Source organism: Typopeltis vanoorti, chromosome 12 (genome assembly GCF_054136105.1).
Source record: "Typopeltis vanoorti isolate ZY-2024b chromosome 12, IOZ_Tvanoo_1.0, whole genome shotgun sequence".
NCBI classification, from domain to species: Eukaryota; Metazoa; Arthropoda; class Arachnida; order Uropygi; family Thelyphonidae; genus Typopeltis; species Typopeltis vanoorti.
In genome coordinates this window covers 52,475,675-52,490,034 of record NC_143560.1, presented here as the reverse complement: position 1 = coordinate 52,490,034, position 14,360 = coordinate 52,475,675, and the positions used below count along the sequence as shown (strand labels likewise).

Below are 14,360 nucleotides of genomic sequence, written 5' to 3'. Positions count from 1 at the left end.
TGTGAATAGTTTGCTGTATTTATGTATATGTATCTCATTTTAGCATGTAGTGATAATACTCTACACTTGATTTACCAATTCAGAATTGTTTTGTACGTATCTCATTTTAGCAATGTTTTTTTACATATTTATCATATCATTTCATTGGCTGTATTATATTAATACTACTAATAATAAGTTATTTGTTTAAAAGGTTATCATAGGGTTTACATCTGATCACTCCATTAGTGAAAGGAATTCATGACATTCATTTCTTCCATATATAGAAAATTAAAAAGAAAAAAAAAATCAGTACAGGTAACTCTCGTTATATGCAAGGTTACATTTTCTGGAATTACATCATATATCAAAAACATGAAGTTTATAACATGTGATAATAGAGTTTGGGTTTTCCCAGCGAGATTCTGATCTTTAAATTCAAGATGAATTTAATCAAAAACTGTGCCTAGTTTTCATACATATTAAGGCATATCAGTATTAAATAAAGTATTTAGTACATATAAAACAAATAATTATTAATAATGAAAATAAATATGAAAATATTTATTTTCATTATTAATATATCGTAACCAGATCTTTAGCTAGCATGCTGAAGTTGAAGACTTGTAGGAGGCTGAAGGAGATACTTTTTCAAGAATGTCTCAGTTGAAACCTAATTTGCAGTTTTCAACTTCTAATTTTTTCAACAACTACTCAGTGTTTAATCTCCTTCCACTATCTTTGCTTTGAAAAGTCATGAAATTCTTAGCAGCAATGTGATCTGCAGCCACAGCCTTACCAGGTAGGTTGAGATTGTGGAATGCATGGTGACTCAGCAGTAGAACCACCCATAATATCCATCTAGATCAGGGGTGGCCAACCTTTTATAGTTCATGCGTCAATTTTTTTCATTTTTTAGTTAAGATGCGCCATACAAACTTATACCACTTTCAGCCGTTTTAAAATATCGTAATATGGATATATTTAAGAGTTATGCATAAAATGATTTATTATATATATGGTAATATAGACACTTTTAGCAGTAAAAGGATTTCATATAAGGACAAGATAAACATTAATTATTTTATTGAGACTTTTGAAATTGCTTTGCTTTTTAATAAGCTTGCAATGTTTCGTGTTAAATCAGTTACAGAAAACATCAAACAGTTTTTCATATTTGAATCAGTCAGTCACGATCGTAGTTTGTTCTCAATCATTTTCATTGATGAAAATGCTTGTTCACATCTGTATGTAGTTCCAAAACGACAGATATAACTCTGAGCAAATTTTCTCAGTTCTGGAAAATGTTCATAGGACAACGATTGCCAGAAATTAATTATAGCAGAAGCATCTGAGAGTGATGGAAGGTCATTAAATTTCATTTTCAATAAAGAATTAGTTTTGACATATAAGTTCCATTTGTATGTTACTAGGCACCGTCAAGATTTTTTGTTCAGTAAGTGAAAAGAGATTTCTAAATGCAGTCTTCTTCGGCAAAATCATCAAAATGACTGTTAAAGGATTCTTGCAATAATCTGAGTTTCTCAGTATAGTCTGTAAAGTTGCCATTATCTTCAACAGATTCACTATATTCTTTTAAATGTGGAAATTGACTTAAATCCCCGTTTTCTAACTGGGAGATGAACAGTTTTAATTTCATTTAGAATGCACTTATGTCATTTACTAAGCTAGGAAACAATTCGTTCTTGCCCTGCAGTTTCAAATTTATATCATTGAAGTGGCTGAAAATATCAACTAAAAATGCTAAATCAAATAGCTATTTCTCATCACACAACAGGGCTTTTTTCTCATGCAGCTCATCCTTCTCTTCCAGAAAATTATGAACACTTTCTTTCAGCTTCCAAAATCTACTGAGAACTTGTCCTTTAGAAAGCCAATGCACCTCACAATGGAGGATGAGATCACCATATTCCATATCTAGCAGTTCACAATATTCTCTGAATTCTCTTCTGTTTAACCCTCTTGCTCTAATTTTATTCACACACTTTACAACTGGTATCATAACATGCTTCAAATTTAGAGTTTTTCCACACAGAGATTCCTCATGTATAATACAGTGATACTTTAGTAGAGAACAACCTAAAAACCTTTCAAGTAAAGTTACAGTCCCAGAAACTCTACCTACCATTGACGGTGCTCTATCAGTGCAAACACTGATGAGCTTACTAGAATCTAGTTGTTGATTATCTAGACGTGACTTTACTTTGTCAAATATGTCTGACCTTCTGGTTTTTCCATGAAATGACTCAAGACCGATAAGTTCTTCAAAGATGTTAAAATTACCATCAATTCCTTTTATAAGAATGCTTAATTGGGCTGCATCACATATATCAGCGGATTCATCCAAGGCTAAAGAAAAGAAAGAACAAGCATTAACATGGTCTTTCAATTGCTCAGTAACATCATGGGAAAGTTCTTCAATGCATCTTGTAATTGTTTGCTTGGACAGAGCAATTTGGACAGAACTTTTCTTTCAACATTCTTATCACCAAGACATTTTGCAAATTTTTCAAGACAGGGCTTAACAACTTCCTCTCCTTCAGAGAAAAGCTTGTGTTTTTTAGCCAACACACAGGCAATTTCATACGACGCTTCCAGCATTGCCACACTTTCACAACTTCGTTTCACAAATATATTTTGTCTCTTTTTTATTTCTTCCTTTTTCTTAATCACATATTCTTTCTGCAACTCAGACCCAGGAACTAACTTCAGTTTTTCTTCTAATTCAGCTTGATGTTTTCTATAGTGTCTGTTATGATCATGTCTTCTATTATCTGAGAGAGTACTTTCACAAACAATGCACAACGGTTTTCCTGAAAGACCAGCAATAAATAAGAACTCATTTTCCCACAGTTCATTAAACTGGCGCTTGCTATCACCTTCTGCTTTTCTTCTGCTCATTTTCTTTTGCAAAGTAATAGGTAACTGACTGCAAAAAAAATTATTTCAAAAAAGTAAAGCTTATTATTAAATAATTTATTTAAATAATTTTATTGTTTTAAACATTATGAACATTCAAAAACAGTTCTACAAGTTTAAGATAAGATTCCTGTTTTCATGAAGGCCTAATACAGTTCTATAAGTTTAAAAATCATATATTTTTTTTTTCATAGAGAGTTTTCGTCTCCCTCTCTTAATATATTATGTCCAATGACGTAATATGTTACGAGATCGCTTCTTGCCATAAAACAGTCAATCAGCTGGTAATCACACGCACAACCCAAACATCCTCATTACGAAAGCTTTGCTGATGATCAGTTAAATTTTAGGAATAAACCTACTAGACGTAAATAAAAAGGAAAGATATTGTATAAAAAAAAACATAAAAACACACACATTCAAATACACCAAATAATTGCAGGTTTCAGTAATCAGCAAATTAGGGGAGTGGGCAAGAACTTGACATACGTGTTCAAAATGAAAAAATTTATTTTTAAATTTACAGAACTATACTAAGTTTTCATGAAAACAGAAATCTTATCTTAAACTTAAAGAACTGTTAATAAAAACATATAAGTTCGAAAACACAGAATTGTTCACTCACATCGAATCAGAAGAGCATTTCCCAGTGCCTGTTGCTTCAAGATCAAACAAGTATAATAAGTGCGCACTCTAGAATTCAGTGGTAGGTTGATTTTGTGTTTATATATATATATAAATCGTATACAAATTTTTAAAAAATTTTTCTCTGGAGTTCAGTGCACCACTTCTAATCATGCAATGCTCCACTTTTGGCACATGCACCACAAGTTGGTCACCCCCTGATCTAGATCATCCGTTCCCAACCAGTGGTACGCATATCCCCAGGGGGTATGTGCTGGGGCGTTCAGGGTACACGAAAAATATTCAGTAATGGCGGAAAAACAAGTATAGCAAACTATTTTACATTAAGATAGGCACTGAACAAAAGTGTCAGTATTTTAAAATAGCTATTTTAAAAACAAGAGGTACAATTTATAGAAATGGGTTAAAAAGGAGTATGCAAGTGGAAAAACGTTGGGAACCACGAATCTAGATGATGAATAACAATAATGGGCACATTATCTCAACTGTTTTTCTTACAGTAAATATGATCCTGGTAACCTCTGTGTGATCAAAACCTAGCTTGTTGCTCTCAGATTTTCTCCTGTATAATTTTTCTTAGCTTCTACTCAGGTATGTTTATATAAATCTTATCTCTTATTGAGGAAATTTGTGTGTAATTCTTCCATTCACTTTTATTTCCCTTTTTTTATAGACTGATAATATGAGTGCTGCTCCAGTCATCTGGAATTAGAGCCTGTGACCAGACCTCTGAATTATTCACTGTAACCAGTGAAATCCTGTACCTCCATATTTGAGGTATAGGATTTCACTGGCAGGCACTTTCCACATTTGAGGTTTTCGGCAACTTTTTTTTAATACTTCAGGCATTAATAGGTATTCTTGATTGCATTCCTCTTCACCGTTTTCTTCCAATGTTCTATCACTTCTTGTTTCATTCAGTAGTCTTTCAAATAATTACTCTAGATATCTATTATTTACGTTTTTTTTACCTTTATTTACTGTTTTCCTGTCATCTTTATCTTCTGTGATTCCTTTTACATTGCACTTTCCTCCTTTTTTTATAAACTTTTTCATTAGGCCTTGAGAACATTTTGTCACCTTCCTGATATTTATTTTCTATATTCTTACAAAAATTTTTCTATGACTAGCATTTAGCTACTTTTTCCCATAACTTAGTTCTCTTACATTGTTCTCTATGTTCTCTTAATGCATTTGCCAACTCACTAGGAACTTTCAGTGTGTTTTCTTCTTTTCCATGATTTCATCTTTAACTTCCTGAAATCTGCAAGAGTTTGGAGTTTTCTGTTCTTGCTGATATCTTCACCACATGCTTGCTGGCTGAATCAATCAATAGTTTGCCAATGAGTATCCAAGATTTTATTCTGTCCTTCAAAATCTTCCATTTTTTCTTGAATGATGTTTGTATATCAGTATGTTTGTACATACAACTTAATTCAATTTTATTCAATATTCAATTTTATCCTGATAAAAACCAAATGGTGATACTTCCTATTTCAAATCCATTGTATGCTCATGTTCTGAACCAACATTGAAGATATTGCTACTAACACTAGCATAGTCAGTGAAACATTTCCTATTTCTTGGGTCTTCTCTCCATGTAAATTTGTGCACATCTTTATGCTGGAGCTTGGAATTAGTAATGACTGACTGGTCCATGTCATGAACAGAAATCCTGCAGGGATTTTCTCTTTTCTCCAGTTTTTCCCAGAACTTTCCTATATGCTGGTATTCATTTCCTGTTCTAAAGATCTCAAGGTCCAACTTTTCATTTTTATTCATGTTGTGTGCCTTCTCTAATGACAGAGAATATTCCTCCACTTCTTCCTTAGTAGAACCTTGCTTAACCACAGGCCCAAATAAGTCTCATAATCTAGTTCCTCATTTTGATGTTCGTCCATGTAACTAAACTGGTTATTGTCTGCCATTCAAGAAGCTTATCCTCATGTTTAGTGTTGAATAATACTGTAGCCACTTTTCCTTTCCCTGATCATTATTGCCCGAATATAACATCTTGAAATTGTATTTCTTTTTTTCAGTAGCACCCATTATGTCAACCTGGAACTGGCAGAAGAAGCTAGTTGTTGTTCTGCCAGTTCATTGATTTCTCATATGTTGTTAGGCCATTCTTGAATTCTGCTAAAGGTGATTTGGAGTTTATTCCAGTAGTTGACATTTCACTGTTTGTCCTGGTTCCCTAATGAAAACAGTTGGGGAGGAGACGTTGTTTAACTTGTCACTGCCCAAGTCAGCATGAAATTCCATCACATTGTACCATCAGTTTTGGTTTAAGTCAATAAGAATACGATCCCTTCATGTTACATTTTATTTACAAATTGCTTATAAATAGTGATGACTTGTGGTGAATTGCATATATCATAAAACTGAAATGCTGATGGCATTCTTCCTTTTTTTCTTAGTTGCTTAACTTTACTTTTGTAAGGGCATTCAGAAATGGCAGAAGTATGTGTCCACATTAAAACATAAAGATATAATTTTGTTTATTTTAGGCAGTGGTAAAAATATTGCTGGTATTGTGGCAGAATTATTGTATGGAAAATAAAAACAGCTGGTGTAGTTTTGCAGAATGATTTTTGACTTTGTAATATGCTTAAGTGTGAGTTTCAGATTGCTTGGCTTCTTGAAAAGCACAGTTTGATAGTTTTAAAAGAGACAAAATGCTCCTTTGAAAAAGAAAATAATAATAATAATAATTATTTGAAAATTATTTTAAACATAACTAATTAAATATGGAAAGAGAAAGACCTTTATCTTTTCCTCAGCATAGAAATGGTAAAGCATTTCCTGCATTAGTAGCAGTCTTTCTAATTTTAATTATAGCATACAGTGATACCTCGGCTAACGAAGATAATTCATTCCGGATTCACATTCGTTAGCCGAAATGTGATTTCCCGTAGGTTTCTATAGAAAATCATTTAATTCGTTCTGGATGCTGCCTACTATTTAAAGATAAGTTTTATAAAATAGTAAAAAGCACACTATCAAAGTGCAAAAACTCACCAAAGGCTGAGATGAAGAACTACTCAATTAGATGAAGGAGAATGGAAAGTAGAATGAAAGACTAACAAACTTTCACTATTATATACACTTTATTAAACTGAAAATATGTTCACAACGTTTTTGCTATTCTTCTTCCAAATTTTCAAAGTTTATTCATGGTATGTCTCCTCTTCTTCAGTAGCTGGCCTCTGTCTCTATGCTAAAGGAGAAGTCAAAAATCTGTCCAAAGTTGTTTGAACTTCTCTTTTTTTCAGAATGTTTTTAAAGTGATTCATTTCTCGCTGTCTCAAACGTAAACAACCCATTTGGGTTGGTGGGTCTCCCCTATGTGATGTGGTCAGCTCCTTTCTTTGTCACACACACACACATATACAGATGGAAAAGATAAGCTCCTGGAATGGCCCGATGTTTCATGTTTGCTGCTTTATGTAAGTGCGTGCATCCACTAAAACATTCGTTAGCCGAGTCCGAAAAACAACGAAATAAAATCTTCGTTAGCCAAAAAATTCATTAGCAGGGTCTCTCGTTAGCCGAGGTATCACTGTATTTCTATCTGTGTTGATGTCCATTACAAAATTGGTGATAATGCTTACCACGAAAATCACCCAAATTATTAGTTTAAACAACGTTGTAACTAATTTATATTGAAAGTTCATTATTAAAATGAACCTTCACCCTAACTACCTATGTAGCTCTACCTCAAGAACTTCTTTGCCTAATTCAAGTGTTCTGATGGGGAATATTTCAACAACACACTTTCAAGGGCTATCCCTTGAAAGTGTGTTGTTGAAATATTCTAGTTATCCCAAATGTCATTGTGTTTTTAAAGTATTTATGCTGGGGGAAAATATTTTGTCCAAAAATTTGCTACAGCAAACCTTGTGTTTATTGTTTTAAGCAAGTTCACTTTAAATTATAAAGAAGGATAAGTGGGAATGTCTTAATAATATTATCAAATCTAAAACCTGCTTCACGTTCTTAAATCAAGCAAACCATAATCCCAAAGCATTCAAAATTATTATATTACTAGTTCCTCATCTTAAATAAGAAATTACAAAACTTTTCATCTGAATCTCTCAATGATAGGCTGTTAGCCTATAGTAAAGTAGTATTAGTACCATGGATGGCATAAGAATTAGATAACCTAGAAACTTTCTCTAAAGACCAAATATGGAATTTTTCAAACAGCTTCTAGTCTCTAGTAAGCAGCATGGTGGTCTCAGTGTGCGGTGAGATTTATCTATCTAAGAGATAAATATTACTTATTATTAAATAAGTAATATTTATTTTATTATTAATATTACTTATTTATCTTACTACCTGAAACATTTCCAGTTATCCCTCCCCACAGTGAAATTTAATAATCCATCATCACTATTAAAGAGAATATCACATGAATACACGAAAAACTGATTTATTGAAGTAACTTTTATTTTCTGCTTGTTTCTCTGGTATATGCACCAACTTTTCAGGAATCACACATATTTCCTTGGTTCAGTTAGTTATGTTATGGTATACACCAGCATGCATGAACAGTTTCAACTACCATCCTCATCATTAAATCTGGTACACATGGTGTACTTCATATCATATTCTCTTTAAGTTGCAGCATTAATTAAAATGCTGCAACCTAGAGAATATAATATGAAGCAGGTATAAAATAGCATTTGAATCACTCTTGCTTTTTATTATTCATTTTAGAAATTATGGACGTTACAACTGTGTTATAAATAACTCTTTTAATTTGTATATAGAAAACCTACACACACAAGCAGATGCATTCACAAACTCTCCCACCACCACCCCGCTCAACAATATGGCATTATTAAAACTCTAACTAAGAGAGAGAGCCCACAATCTTTGTTCCCTTACAACTGAGCTTGACCATATACACAACACTTTCTTCTCCAGTGGCTACAGCAATCACAGTATTAATAAAAGAATCAGTTCCTCCCACATTCCCCAGTCTTCTCTTCAGAAAGAGTTTGGAAATGTCATCACCATACCCTACATCCCTGGCACATCAGAAAAAATAGCCGAGATTTTAAAAAATTACAACCTACACACAGCATTTAAGCCCCACCACAAACTTGCTACCCTTATCCGTTCTACAAAAGATCAGCTCCCTCTTCTCTCAGTGCCTGGATTTATAAAGTACCCTGTTCCTGTAAACTAGCGTACTTTGGACAGACAGGCAGATCAGCAACCATCTGCCTGGAGGAACACAAGTCATACATCTGCAACCATGACATGGTCAGTCAGGCCTGGCTGACCATGTCTTAGATACAACCCACAGGATCTCATGGGAAAAAAACCACCATGCTCCACCACATCAACTTGCTACCCTTATCCGTTCTACAAAAGATCAGCTCCCTCTTCTCTCAGTGCCTGGAGTTTATAAAGTACCCTGTTCCTGTAAACTAGTGTACTTTGGACAGACAGGCAGATCAGCAACCATCTGCCTGGAGGAACACAAGTCATACATCTGCAACCATGACATGGTCAGTCAGGCCTGGCTGACCATGTCTTAGATACAACCCACAGGATCTCATGGGAAGAAACCACCATGCTCCACCACAGCAAATTCAAAAAAGAGAGATTATTTTTAGAATCAGCAGCAACTCTTAGAAATCAACCAAATCTTCATCAGCATTAAGCTTCCTAAGATTTGGGAAACACTTATCATCAGAGATCCCACCTTACATTCCAGGCCACCTACAACCACCCTTAGAAGGCGCTCCACCTAGATAGGACTTTAGAGTCATCCAAGTGGTTGGGCTTAGTATTGTGTGGTATTAGTGTATATGTTACATTAGTTTTTTTGTAATCCCTGAAGATGTCTCAGTGACTGAGACGAAATATAGGAAGTATTAAATTCTGTTTTAATCCTTTCTAAGTGCTGTATACAATCCATTAAGCCTCCAACATGTTGACAAATATATTACATAGGCTGGAAATGTCTGTACCTTATTCAATGATACAATAAAGCTATTTGTTTTTCTTGCATATGCAGTATAGTGACTGTTGGAGGAGGGCATATTGTTCACTATAAATGGACAGCTGCTTCCAGTCTTTGTACAGTGTTTACACATAGTCAGAGGTGGATCAAGCGGGTATTGGACCTGGTGGCTGCCAGGGGCCCTAGCTTGAAGGGAAAAAAGATTGGTGCAGATGCCATACTAGGATTAAAAATTGGTTATAACCATATAAAAGAGGCCTTATCCAACATCTGCAATTAAAATTTGGTGTGTGTGTGTGTGGGGAGGGGGGGAACTGTAGTGGAAGCTACAGTTATTTTTAGGGGATCCCCTGTAAAGTTTACCACCCTGAGCCCTCAGCCAGCTTAATCCATCATAGCACATAGAGAATAAAAATTTATCTCTTCTTAACTGAAAATGAATCCTTCTGTATTCTATAAGAAGAATGATTCTGATTAATGCCAACAAACTAGAAACATATGTGGGAAATCCGTATTTTAGTCGTGAGTTTCCTGAGCCGCAGTCAAAAAGAAAAGGGAAAAAAAAAACATCTGATGAAATACGAATTTTCAACAATGTAGTAAATATTTCAGATAATGATTTCAGTTGGGTATTTTATTTACAGAGCAGTTCCTCATCTGATGAGGAAGATATTTCACAAAGTAAGGTTTCCGAATTTTCAGTTTCAAATAAATGGAATCTGGTAAGTAACATGCCAGTACCGGTTCAGAAGTACATTAGAGAAGATGCGCTACTTTTACCACTTGATGCAGAAAATCCATCTGCAGTGTACTCTGCTTTTCTAACTGATGACCTAATGGAATTTATGGTAAGAGAAACTAATAGATATGCAGATCAGTGCTTATCTACAACTAATAATGGTGAAACTCCAGGTAGACAACTGAATTCCAAGAATTAAACTTATTAAGAACAAAATTATTTATGTATATATTATATTACTATGTAAGAAAAAACACTGATCATTATAAATAAAAGAATTATCAGAAAATGAAGTGAAATATATAAAAAAGAAAGACATACACATAACTAGCACAACAAATTGTACAAGATGATTTACTCCTCCATCAACCCACATGTATTCCTGCTACACCTACGTGAATCACCTGATCAGCATTATTAGATCATAGGATGAGCCCTCCCTATAGTTATTTACTGAGCTAGCAATGCATACAGTTGCTGTTTCTTATTGGTTAGTGATTTATATTTTGCAAACAAATCCCTTTCCATTTGTTCTTAATTTTTTTCCCCTTAATTATGCCCATCCTAAATGCAAATATGAAAATCTACAGTTTATAGGATCACAAATTCTCATTCTACTCCCAGATATTTATAACACAAGAAGTTATATCACATGTAATATCAAAAATGTAAGTTATTCGTAATCAGTATTAGAGTACGGAAAGTATTTTTATAAATGCCTATTCTTTCCCTTCCTTGTATTTGCTATTCTTTACATCTTTTAGTAATCAAGTATAGCAACTAATAATCAAATATATCATTCTCTTTAATTATTGTTTTTTAATATATTCTGAAAAGAACATTCCTTTTCGCCTATCTCTCCCTGCTATGCAGAATTAGTTACAATCAAAAAAAAAAAAGAAACCATCATGAAAAGTGGCACACCTGATGACACACAGGAACGAAATTGCTGGTAGTTCTGCTGGATAGTTAGGCTCACGGTAAGAGAGCTACGATTGGCCTAATGTGAATATATTAAGTACTATTGCTTTAGAAGAAAAGGAAAGTAGCCCAATTTTCAAGTCTTTAAGGCTTTACGGTTTTTGTATATAAATTAAAGATACCAAGAAATTATTTCCTTGGTTTCATCCTTCATCCAAGTGTAAGCAAACAAGTTTGCACATGAAGCAATTACATGACTGGGCTACTTGTATATAGACGCTAATGACTTCACATCAATTGCCTTAGTATCCCCATCAATGTCAGTCACACAAGTTATGGTCTCACTGTAGAAAAAAAATCCAAAAATGGTCTCATTTGATGAGAACCCTCCCTTGTCAAAAAAAACATTATGGCAAAGATATCACTAAAAGATAAACCACAAGACATCTCCACAGAAAAATGGATACAATTGAAAGTAATTTAAGCTTACATAATGATCCTGACTTATCAGGTAATGTGTTCAACATTTTTCCAGAGCTAAAGATGAACTGATTTTGGGAAGTACTGATCACCAGTACTTCCCAAAATCAGTTGATATATTGATAAATATAAACCTGATAAAGATAAGACTCAACCTCATGGAAATTGGACAAATCTACAAAGCCTGAATAATAGGAAGATTTTGACAGCAGAACTGTCATGGGATTCACCAAAATATTGATGATCGCTATATGAACCCTCATCAAATCTAGCAGATAATTGGCTCCTATGTTCCAACACCTCAGGATCTTCAACAGACTGCAGGGTTCCAGTCCCTTCTATTTTTGGTATCTCTGAACCTATTGGTAGAATTTTGAAGAAGTATCGCCACATTCTCACATATTTTCCTATCGACAAAATTACTCATCTATTGCCATCTATAAAAGACAAACTGTCACCTCTTAGCTGGCATTTGCCAGATACCTTGTGAATGTAATCTGACATATTTTGGACAATTAATGATCATCAATATATCATCATCATTATCAAATTCCTGCCATATACCCTCAAGGGGTGTACAGGATTTGATAGTACTACATGAAAAAAATTACATCATTATTAATTTCCTATCTACAATTTTCCTCCAGATCAGTCTGTTACTTGTCAAGACTCCAACATTATCAGATCTTATATTTCTATCATCTAAAGCATTTTGTACCGTATCAATCCACCTATATCTTGGTCTTCCTCTGGGTCGTTTTGCTGCCAACCTGGCAGAGAACACTTGTTTTGCTAATCCTTCCTCGCCCATTCTGTTTAAGTGATCATACCACCTAAGATTAGCTCTGCTAACGCATTCCTGGATGCTGACAATGTCAAGTCCTAATCTCCACGTTTTTAATATGATATTGCCATTGATGCCATCTGTTCATGCCTATAATCTTTCTCAGGACTCTCATATCTGCAGTCTCTAGTCTTTGGTCAAGTGTTTTACTTCTGCCCCAGCTCTCAGATCCATAAGTTAAAACTGGTTTGAACACTGTCTTATACACAGCTAATTTAGTGTTCCGACTGATTTCTCTCTTATTCCATATGAATTTATTCAATTGACTTCCCACCATACCAGCTTTGCTGAGTCTGTTGTCTATTTCTATATTTAATTTACCATCTTCAGTAAAAATCGTGCCCAAGTATCTGAAATGTTTTACTTGTTCCACAGGTTCTCCATTCACAACACAGTTGACATTTTCAATGATTCTGCCTATTTTCATTGTCTTTGTCTTTTTATTGCTGACCTTCATACCATATCTATTACAACAGCTATTCAATTTAGTCAGAGAATCTTGCAGACTTGTAGCAGATTTATTTAGAAGTATAACATCATCTGCATAAAGCAAAGAGCTGACATTAACATCTCCAATTTTGATATCATGTTTAATACCACTTTCCTTCATAATGTGATCCATATAGATAATGAATAACAGAGGGAATAATGTACATCCTTGTCTCACACCAGATTTAACATTAAACCATCTTCCTGTACTTCCTTCAATTCTAACTGCTGACTTACAACTCAAATAAAGACTAAGTATTGCTTGATGTAATGCCCCATTGACACCATATAACTGAAGCGTATTGAATAGCTTCTCTCTTGGCACCTTGTCATATGCCTTTTCCAGATCGACAAAACTTAAATACAGATCTTTGTTATATTCCCATGCTTTCTCGACTATTTGTCGTAAAGTGAAGATCTGATCCTGACAGCCTCTATTTGGCCTGAATCCAGCTTGTTCTTCACCAGGCTTTTCTTCCACAATTCTTCTCAACAATTTCTCAAGTATACTTGCATAGATCTTGCCAGGAACACTCAGTAGGGAAATACCTCTGTAATTCTCACATGCAGTTTTATTTCCCTTTTTATATGTGGGTACTATGAGAGCTCTACTCCAATCATCGGGAATTCGTCCCTCTGTCCAGGCTTTCTGAACTATGCAGCGCAGCCACTGTAAGACTCTTATACCACCATACTTCAGCATTTCTGGTCGAATATCATCTACTCCTGCTGCCTTTCCACATTTCAAGCCTTTGATGGCTTTTTCTACTTCTAGTATGGATATGTATTCCTGACTGCATGCCTGGTCAGTGTTTTTTTACCACTGTGCTGTCATCACTGCTTGTTTCATTTAGCAGTTTTTCAAAGTAATTACTCCATACTTCAAGGATATCTTTTTCTCCCGTTTTCATGTCACCTTTATCATCTCTAATTCCTTTTACAGCACTCTTTCCTCCATTCTTAAGCTTCTTCAACAACCTCCAGAATATTTTGCCACCTTCTTGATATTTATTTTCTATATTCTTGCCAAAGTCCTCCCATGACTTTTGTTTAGCTAGTTTTACACAGTGTTTAGCATTCTTGCATTTGTCTCTATATTCTCTAAGAGCACAAGCTGACTTATTTGACAGGAACTTTTGGTATGCTTTCTTCTTTTTCTTCACTGTCTCTTTAACTTCCTGTGTCCACCAGGGAGTTCTGATTTTTTTATCCTTACAGATAACCTCACCACATGCCTCTCTGGCAGAATCAATCAATATTTTCTTCAGAGTTTGCCACTGAATCTCCAAGGTTTGATTCCTGTTCTCAAACTCTTTCATTTTTTCTTCAATAATCTTTGTGTA

General features: G+C 34.4%; 1 protein-coding gene across 4 annotated transcripts in view; it reads left to right on the top strand.

Moving 5' to 3' along the window:
* The window catches only part of faf (ubiquitin carboxyl-terminal hydrolase-like faf), a 1,099,079-nt gene that overhangs the window by 716,201 nt on the left and 368,518 nt on the right, over nt 1–14,360 (top strand). The window lies entirely within an intron of this gene.